Raw genomic sequence first — 9,563 nt, 5'->3', positions numbered from 1 at the left:
AAATCAATGGAAACCGATTCCTTGTTTGAAAAATGCTAGAAACAAAAAAAAAAACAAAAAAAAAACCAAGAAAAGAAAAAGAATGGAGGATCTGTCTCCCCAGTACTGTGCCAAGCAGCAGGAGATGTGGGTTCAGCTCCTGGATTAGCCATAGAATCCATGGCTATTCTTCCACAGGTCATACCTTTCAAATCATTCAAAAGCATTTCCCAGCTCTTAGAACTGCTTTAATTAAATCACTCCAGCGTCCCCCCTCCTGAAGCACATGTATAAATGTCCATAATTACGTGGGTCTAGGTTGTAGCCATGTTGGGCTAAGGACATATGCAGACAAGGTTCTTTGGGTACATCTGCTATCTTTTATTCGACCAAGTCAGAAAGTTGGAAAAATTCTTCTTAGCAAGCTTTCAGGTATAAATACCCTTCATCAGGCTACGGAAGCATCTGCAGTTGGTGCGCGCTCTTCCTGGATGCAATGAATAGTAATCATTCCACACAGGAAGGACACACAGCAACTGCAGATGTGCCCCTAGCCTGATGAAGGGTATTTAAGCCCAGGAGCTTGCTAAGATTTTTTTCAACTATTTGAGTGGGTCTAATAAAAGATATCTGATGTACCCAAAGAACCTTGTTAACGTAGCAGATAATTATGCAGACATTTTTTCCATAGAATATTCATGTGATAGTATTTTTCCTTCCTATTACTTTACTAATCCAACAAAGCCCATTGACATTGACCTTCTACAGATTTAGAGAGACCCACATATTTTGCAAACTGGGTGATGACCAGTGAGCTTGCAAAGTTTCCTCCACTAGAGCTGCAAAGATTGGGGACAAGACATTGAGATTTCCTAGGGATGAAGGCTCACCCCAGGTGCAAAGTCTTGTACATATGCAGCAGGACAATGGAGAAAAGCTTAGGGAACTGAGAGCTTGTGAAAGCGCCCAAGGTAAAGAACTCCCCTTCTCTGATTTGCTACAGGGCCTGGAAGCCATGTTTCCCACACCTCGGGCTAATGGGATTCTGCCCATGGTTTCTACACTCCCCATGCCAAATAACTATGTGCACAACACTCTTGCTACAGGAGTTGCTTGACTCCACAATTAATCATCTTCTAAGTGAATTGTTCCCTTTGGAACGATTGGCTTGGTCAACCGGTGCTTATGCAGCTGGTGCCACCAGGCAGGCTTTGGGTTCCTTGATAATGACCCATGCTTTCAGGCGGGGGACTTGCTGGGGTGGGATGGGCTTCATCTCTCTCCTAAAGGCAAGCGTGTCTTCTCTTCCAGGTTGGCTGATCTAGTACAGCAAGCTCTAAACTAGCCTCACCGGGGGAAGGGGCCGCAGGAAGACAAGGAGACGCCATCTGAGCCGGACAGGTGACAAAGGCAAGGAGTGCTAAGGTAAGAAATAGGGGTCCAGACAGTCTCCCTAAATGGGGGGTGGCACACACAGTCTTGCAAGTCCTTAAATGCCTATATACCAATTCTCGCAGTATGGGGAATAAACAGGAGGAACTCGCCCTCAGAATAGCTAGTTCAAATCCAGATGTCACAGGGCTAACAGAAACGTGGTGGGATTTGTCCCATGACTGGGCAGTTAGCATTAGGGGCTATAGGCTTTATAGGCAGGATAGAGAAGGAAGGAAAGGCAGGGGTGTGGCGCTCTATGTCAAAGAGCACTACACATCCTCTGCCAGCAGAATGGGGTCAGAGGAAGGGCAGGCTGAGGTGCTCTTGGTTAAGATTCAATGGGGCCATGGGGAGACCGATTTGACGTTGGGGGTCTGCTACAGATCCCCCAACCAAAGGGAGGAGCTGGACTGGGAATTTTTGGGCCAGCTTGCAGAGGCACTTAAGGCAAGGGATGTAGTTGTCATGGGTGATTTTAATTACCCGGACATCTGCTGGGAGGAACAGCCAGCCAGGATGAACCTTTCCAGGAGGTTCCTAGCTGAGATACAGGACCTCCACTTAATCCAGGAGGTGCACAGTCCCACCAGAAGAAATGCCCTGTTGGACCTGGTCCTGGCTACAGGCGATGACCTGGTTAGGGGCCTCCAGGTTCTTGACCACCTGGGCGATAGCGATCATCGCTTGCTGGAATTCACCATCCAGCGCAGGGTGTCCAGGGCCTGCAGCAAGATGGTAGCCCTAGACTTTAGGAGGGCCAACTTCAACAAGTTGAGGAAACTAGTGGGTGAGGTGCTGGGGTCATCGAGGGCAGGGGAACTCAGTGTCCAGGACGAGTGGTCGTTTCTTAAGGAAATGATAGTCAGGGACCAAGGGGAGTCCATCCCAACAAGAGCAAGGGGGGCAAGAGTGCCCGAAAGCCCCCCTGTCTCACCAAGGGCATCTGGGAATGCTCTCTTACCAAAAAGGCGGCGTACACCTAGTGGAATAGGTGTGCTATCTCCAAAGAGGAGTATACCTCCTCTGCTTGGGCCTATAGGGGGGCTGTCAGGAAAGCTAAGGTGGACATAGAGCTAGGACTACCGTCCAAGATCAAGGACAATAAAAAGTCCTTTTTCAAATATATAGGGAGGATGAAGGTGGCACTGGGTAATGTGGGGCCCCTGCAAAGTACGCTGGGCAATCTGGTGGTTGTGCCAGGGGAGAAAGCGGACCTTTTTAACCAATTCTTCACCTCAGTTTTCTTGTGCAGGGACCGGGACTTCCCTGCTGTGATACCAGATGGACTCTAGGGGAATGCCTCCAGACCTCAGGCTGGGGAGGACTGGGTTAGAGAGCTTCTGGAGGGGCTGGACGTGTTCAAGTCAGCGGGTCCAGATGCTCTCCACCCCAGGGTGTTGAGGGAGCTAGCTGGGGTTATTGCAGGGCCCTTGGCACAGCTTTACAAGCACTCGTGGTGCTCTGGCCAGGTGCTGGATGACTGGAAGATAGCTAACATGGTCCCCATCTTCAAAAAAGAGAAGAGAGAGGACCCGGGCAACTGTAGGCCCATCAGTCTTACCTCTCTCCTTGGGAAACTCTTTGAGAAGATCCTCAAGGAGCACATCTGTGATGGGCCGGCTTCAGGGATGATGCTCAAGGGCAACCACCATGGTTTCATTAGGGGCAGGTCATGTCAGACCAACCTGACTGCCTTTTATGATCAGGTCACAAAGGCAATGGATGCAGGTGTCGCCGTGGACGTAGTCTTTCTAGACTTAAGCAAGGCCTTTGACGCCGTCTCCCACCCCATCCTCATTAAAAAAACTAGGCGACTGTGGCATTGATGCCTACACAGTCAGATGGATTGCATATTGGCTGAAGGGTTGTACTCAGAGGGTGGTGGTGGATGGGTCATATTCAACCTGGGGAGAAATGGGCAGCGGAGTCCCCCAGGGCTCGGTCCTTGGGCCCGCGCTGTTCAATTTCTTCATCAGAGATTTGGACGATGGGGTGAAATGCAACCTGTTAAATTCACTGATGATACTAAAATTTGGGGTGAGGTGAGCAGGCTAGTAGGGAGGGAAAGACTGCAACAAGATCTGGATAGGTTACAGGAGTGGGCTGACATAAACAGGATGTGTTTCAATATTGACAAGTGCAGGGTGCTGCACTTAGGCAGTAGAAACCAGCAGCCCACTTATAGAATGGGAAACTCCCTTCTAGAGAGCACGGAGGCGGAAAGGGATCTTGGAGTCATTACTGACTCCAAGATGAACATGGGCTGACAATGCGAGGTCTCGGTTGGCAGGGCTAACCGCACCTTGTCGTGCATCCACAGGTGCATCTCAGGTAGAGCCAGGGAGGTGATCCTCCCCCTCTATGCGATGCTGGTCAGGCCACACAGCTGGAGTACTGCATCCAGTTCTGTGTGCCCCATTTCAGGAGGGATGTGGACAACATTGAAAGGGTCCAGAGGAGGGCCACACACATGATCCGGGGGCTACAGGGCAGACCCTACATTGAAAGACTGCGGGACCTAAACCTGTTCAGCCTTCACAAGGGAAGGCTGAGGGGGGACCTGGTGACTGTCTATAAACTCACTGGGGGGGACCAGAAGGGTTTGGGGGAGATGCTGTTTCCCCGAGCGCCCCCTGGCATGACAAGTAACAATGGACACAAGTTATTAGAGAGTAGATTTAGATTAGACATCCGCAAGAACTACTTCACAGTTAGGGCAGCTAGGAGCTGGAACCAACTTCCTAGGGCAGTGGTGCTGGCTCCTACCCTGGGGGTCTTTAGAAAGAGGCTTGATGACTACCTGGCTGGACTCATTTGAGTCCAGTCTTTTCTCCTGCCCAGGCGGGTGGGGGTTTTTGTGACCGTGATGGCTCTTTGCAAGTCATGATAGCACAGAACATTTCTGAGACCAGACAACCGACATGGAGAAGCAGCCAGCCCTAAGATCACAGACCAGTACTGCTAAACGGGTTTACTATTATTATTAATGATAATATATAACATTGTAGAGGACACTATTACCTACTGAATGGAGCTGTAGTTTAGGACTCCAGTTTTCTGAGTTCTCCATGTACCTTCTATTCTGCCAACAGCCTGCTGCATGCGCTAGGGTAGTAATAAACTATACTAGTGCACACCTAAGTTTCTTCTTGTCCGAATAGCGATAATCTTATTTATCTCTTCATAAATGGGCTTTATAATAAACTGATATAAAACTGTGAAATAGGAGCAAAGCATAAATATCTGAAGAAAAAATGTTCAATGTAATATTAAAAATGCAGACAAATGCACAGATCTGGGAATCTTTTTTAAAATAATTCAAATGAAGAAACTATTGCAAGTTTAATGTATATTTAGTTTTAAAAACCAGTAATACCAATATTAGCAAAATGGCTCAGATTCAGGCAGGACACACTAACAGCTTCCTCTGAATAAGTGTAGACACATATATATGGCAATAAGGAAAACCGTTCCAATCTAGCACAGACTTGGAAAACAGTACATTTGTTACAATTGTCAAAGCTGACCAGAGGATGTAGATGCCACATGTACTTCACTTTAATGGTATCCCTTAGACAGGGTGAACACCTCAGCATTAATATTGATAAAGATCAGCCTAAGAAACACTTAGGCCCTATAGCTAGGGGGGTTCTAAGTGTTTCACAACATTTAGTGCATCTGTCCATCTGTACTATTGCGAGATATAAGAAAGTACTTTTCTATGTTGAAAACTGAAGGCAAAAAAGTCCTAGCATCTATATTATTAGAGTTATTTAGATTCCTAGACTGCAGGTAAGCCTATAGTAGTTTTTTTTCAAAAGCTTTTAGTCACATTTAAGAACCTGACCTGTAGTCAGTTAGGACCCATAACAGTGGGTCCCAGCTGACTTACTAAAGCTAAGCAAGATTTCTGTAGCAAAGTAGAGAATGGATCCTGCGGCACAAGCCAGCTTCCTAATAGCTCACTCAGTTTTCTGTACATACATGTCTCTCACTTCAGGCAGCGTAGGTGCATTTTCAGCCACCATCTGTTGGAAACCTCACAAAGTCACCATTCATTACTCCGCATCAAAGCGATTGTGGTGCATTGGGTTAGGGCTGGCTTGTCCAACATTCGGCCTGCCAAGCTGTTTTCTGAGGCCCGTGGTGCTGTGACAGGAAACAGAAGTAAACACTTTTTACTTTCATTCGTACCCCTTGTCCCTCCCCAGTCCCACAGCAGCTTCCTAATGGCTGCTGATGGGCTGGGGAAGGGTCAAGGTTCCCACACGCACCGTGCCAGCTTGATGTTGCTGACACGGTGCATGTGGGAAGAGGAGTAGCCGGCAACGAAAGCGCAGGTCATCGGTGACCGGAGAGTGCGTTGTTGGTGCCAGGAGCCACAGCCACGAGCCAAAGGTAAGTGCGGGCATGGGGGGTCCATTGCCTGGGGCCAGGGCCTGGCATTACTGAGGCATTTGAGGTTTCACTTGGCATATGATGGCAGCACCTGCACGCATGAGGATGTACTTTACATATGGGGACTTTACCATGCATGTGAGGCATTAGATGGCATTACTGGGAGGCATTTGAAGCTGCACTTGGAATATGATGGCAGCACCTGCACATGTCAGGCTGTACCTTACATACATATTATGACTATAGCTGATGGGTGGGGGTCCATATTGATACCACAGTATTATTATGTAGTAATAAAATGGTGATTTTGAACTGGTGAGTTGTTTTTAACTTCACCTGTCTTTGCCAAACTAGTTTTCCTATGACTAAAATTAATTTTGGCTCTATTAGCCACAGGGCCTACCCTACACTCAAAAGATGGCAAATCAGAGGAAACAAAAATTGAGGCCGAATGTCGAGTTTTCAAAGATAGTTGGACCGCTGATTTTTTTGCTCTTGAACAAAACAGGAACAACCTGCGTCTGAGAAAGTGGCCGTCTGCAAGGAGTACTATGTGAAGCAACATTGTTCTACAAAAGCTGCAAAGAAATGTGACAGCCTGGAGGGTCAGATTACACTCGATTGGGTGAACTATGTAACACAGAGCATGAATGGGCAACCGTCTTTTTTTCAAAGCTGCACAGCAGAAGTCTGAGGCAGCAACCAAGATCCGTTTCTTGATATCCGAGGCAATAGCTAAGAGGGGAAAACCGTTGTCTGATGGAGAATGTGTAAAAGATTGCTCGGGCATATTTACATCTGAGATATTCCCCGACAAACAGTCAATGGTGGAGAAAAATCAGCCTTTCATATCAGACGGTTGCTAGAAGAGTAGACAACCGCGTGCAAGGGCCCTGGGGATGAAACGTGTGATGGAAAAGGTTGTTTCTACAGTTAGTCTCATAAAGTCAAAGGGGCTTAATCATAAGACAGTCCCAAGCATTTCTTGCCGAGATAGGATCAGACCATGATGACATTATTTATTTCTGCAAAGTTCATTGGCTCAGCAGGACAGCCACACTAGCCAGATTCTGGTCACTGCTCGACGAAATTAAAACCTTCGTGACAAACAAAGGAAACGATGTCAGCTTCATGGACGATGACGCATGGCTGAATGACTTGGCATTCCTACTTGACATCACCCAGTATCTTGCAGATTTGAATATAAAACTACAAGGGAAGAATCAATTTGTCAACAGACTGTATGAACACATCCAATCCTTCATTCATAAGCTGGAATTGTTTCAGAAACAGTTGAATAAAAAGACTGTCACCCATTTCACAATACTATTAACGAGATGTACTGAGACTGTGAACCATGACAGGTATTCTGCACCGATCAGCCGTCTGCTGGACGAATTCAAACAAAGATGTGCGGGTTTCAGGGAACACAGCGATGAGTTGAAGCTGTCTGCAGATCCATTTGGAAGGGATGCCACCAATGCTCCTGACACATTCCAAATGGCACCAATTGACATCCAAAATAACAGTGCCTTGAAGAGAGCTGTCGCAAAACATGCCAGGTATCACACTAAAGAAATCAGTGTTCACTGTAGTTTTCAGAACGTTAATAAGAGCAGACTTGTACACATGGTTGTTTTTACACTGTTTTTGTACACTTACAGTGTGGATTGGAGCATGCTTGTTTTCTTGAGACCTGACAAAGGTTGTATTGCTACCAGTGTCTTTTTTTTGCCTGGATAGTTCCTGTTGTACCAGAATGTCCCCAGTTATGAACCTCACTGGATAGCTGTGCTGTATGCTTCTTTAAGACTGAGCAATATGCTCAAGAATAGAGCATGAACGATCTGGGCACTAATGTAAACTTCAGTGTTTGGATTGTGTTTGCTTCTGTTTCCCTTTGTGGGGGATTGGGGGATTCAATTTGTTACTACTTGTTAAAGATGTATTACTAACAAGTTATTAATGCAATAAAAGTAAATCTTCTTGAAGATTATTCTCAAAAATGCCCATATTTTGTTGCTTGGATTAGCACTCTGGCTGATATCTTGGCCACGTTTGATCTGTCAGCTTGCATTATGCTTCTTTCATTCATTGAGAAGTGAGTAGTAGCAAAAGAGTTTATTTTAGTCAAGTGTTTGGTCTTCTTTCATTGTTGCTTTTACATTTTTTTTATTGTGGATTTTAAGCCACATTTCCAGACCCATTTCACTGTCACCTCCTGCAACTTCATTGGTGTCAAAGGTCATGTGACATCACCTCCTGATGTGATACCACTTCCTGTGAAGTCTTTGAATATGGCTCACCGGCCCAGTGGGTGATAAAAAGTTCATGATCCCGCCCCACATTCAAAAAGGTTGGACACCCCTAGGTTAAGGAATGTCCAATGGAAAAATATTTATATTTTCTTGCTGATGAAGGATGAGTGAGAAGACAACTAATAAGTGACATAAAAAATCATGTTCCCATTCTCACACAGGAAACTGTTAGCTTAAAAAGAGAATAAACCCAGGTTGCTGTGGAAGCTGACATTGCTGGAGGCTTTTAAGATCAAGTTAGTCAAACATTTTTTGAGTGGTTGACGTATATTTAATTCTCCCCTACCGACTTCAGGTTTCTATGGGTGCTGTCCCCTATGACTCTTTGGCTGTGTTAGAATAATGCTGTAGCTGTGATGGCCCAGGAATTACACAAGAGGCAAGGGTTTCACCCAAAGACTATCACCCTAAGGTATTTTAAGGATATCACCCCAAGAAATCCTTGCCCTGCAATTCTATGGAGTTACAACTGCCGGTCCCAACTAAACAAAAAGGGGATTTGAACTCTGGTCTCCCTTTTCTACGTGAGTTGCCAACCAGGAGCCTATCGAGGAAAATGTAATTGTGTTTGTGTGGAGTCCAGCACAGTTGACATACTCGGAGGAAGTTTCTTTTATTGGATCTCACTGACAAGAGCTGGGAAAATGCCTAGTTTGAATGTTTCAATGGGACTAGGATGGGGTTATTTATGCATTTGTCCAGAGTCTGGGTTTCAGTATCAAGGAGCCTTTTCCTGTTGGGACTTTGGTTATTGTTACAAGTACCTTAAAACTGTCATAAAGACACTTAAAATAGGAACCTTCCTTAATTAATGGGTGTTAATCCATCCTAAATACCTGTCAGATGTTTTCAAGTTATGCCAGTTCAAGTGAGGGTTATCTTTGATTAATTTTGCCCACATCATTCCAGAGTCTTCTTAGTCTGCTCTGGGAAGAGACAATGCACTCCCTTTGCTCTGCTGCAAGGGGGGCGAACTGGCCCCAAGCCACAACCCCTCTCTGCCCCCAAGAGTGCAGCCTCAGTGCATCCTGACCACTCTAAGCACTGGGGTGCAGGTCACCAGTTTGCTCCTTGCATTATTCATGAACTGCTATTCATTTGAAATGGCTCTGTTAGCTCCCACCTTACCCAGTCCAAGCAGTGAGTCTGCTGGGTTTCCAGGATGCAAGTACCAACTCTACTCCTGCCCCAGTGTAGCCAGCTGGGTCTCAGTCTTGCCATGGTGCGAGTACTAACCCAGCACTCCTCTGAACAGTCCAAATCAAGTGAAACACATGCATACTGTTGGTCCTATTTAATTGTTAGTCTTTTTTTCCCCACTCCTTTCTCTTTCCCATTCACTTCAAAAATGTTTTTCAAGACTTTTCCTTTCCCACCAACAGCTCCAGTTGCATCTTGCTAGCTGTGGAACGAAAGAAGCCACATGGTGTTTTC

At 46.0% G+C, this 9,563-nt stretch overlaps 1 long non-coding RNA gene across 2 annotated transcripts in view; it reads left to right on the top strand.

Annotated features, from left to right (window-relative positions):
* LOC149861869 (uncharacterized) overlaps window positions 1-7,778 on the top strand; it is a 167,788-nt gene extending 160,010 nt beyond the window's left edge. The window contains exons 4-5 of one of the 2 annotated variants that reach the window (XR_016442850.1): window positions 1,291-1,404; window positions 6,320-7,778. This is a non-coding gene — a long non-coding RNA (uncharacterized LOC149861869). The remainder of the gene's footprint in view (window positions 1-1,290; window positions 1,405-6,319) is intronic. The other variant, XR_016442849.1, reaches the window with a different exon arrangement.
* The last annotated feature ends 1,785 nt before the right edge of the window (window positions 7,779-9,563 follow it).

The sequence above is a fragment of the Crocodylus siamensis genome, chromosome 6 (genome assembly GCF_052110815.1).
Source record: "Crocodylus siamensis isolate JL-2025a chromosome 6, ASM5211081v1, whole genome shotgun sequence".
NCBI classification, from domain to species: Eukaryota; Metazoa; Chordata; order Crocodylia; family Crocodylidae; genus Crocodylus; species Crocodylus siamensis.
The sequence above is the reverse complement of the archived record's forward strand: the minus strand, read 5'-3'. Positions and strand labels throughout refer to the sequence as shown.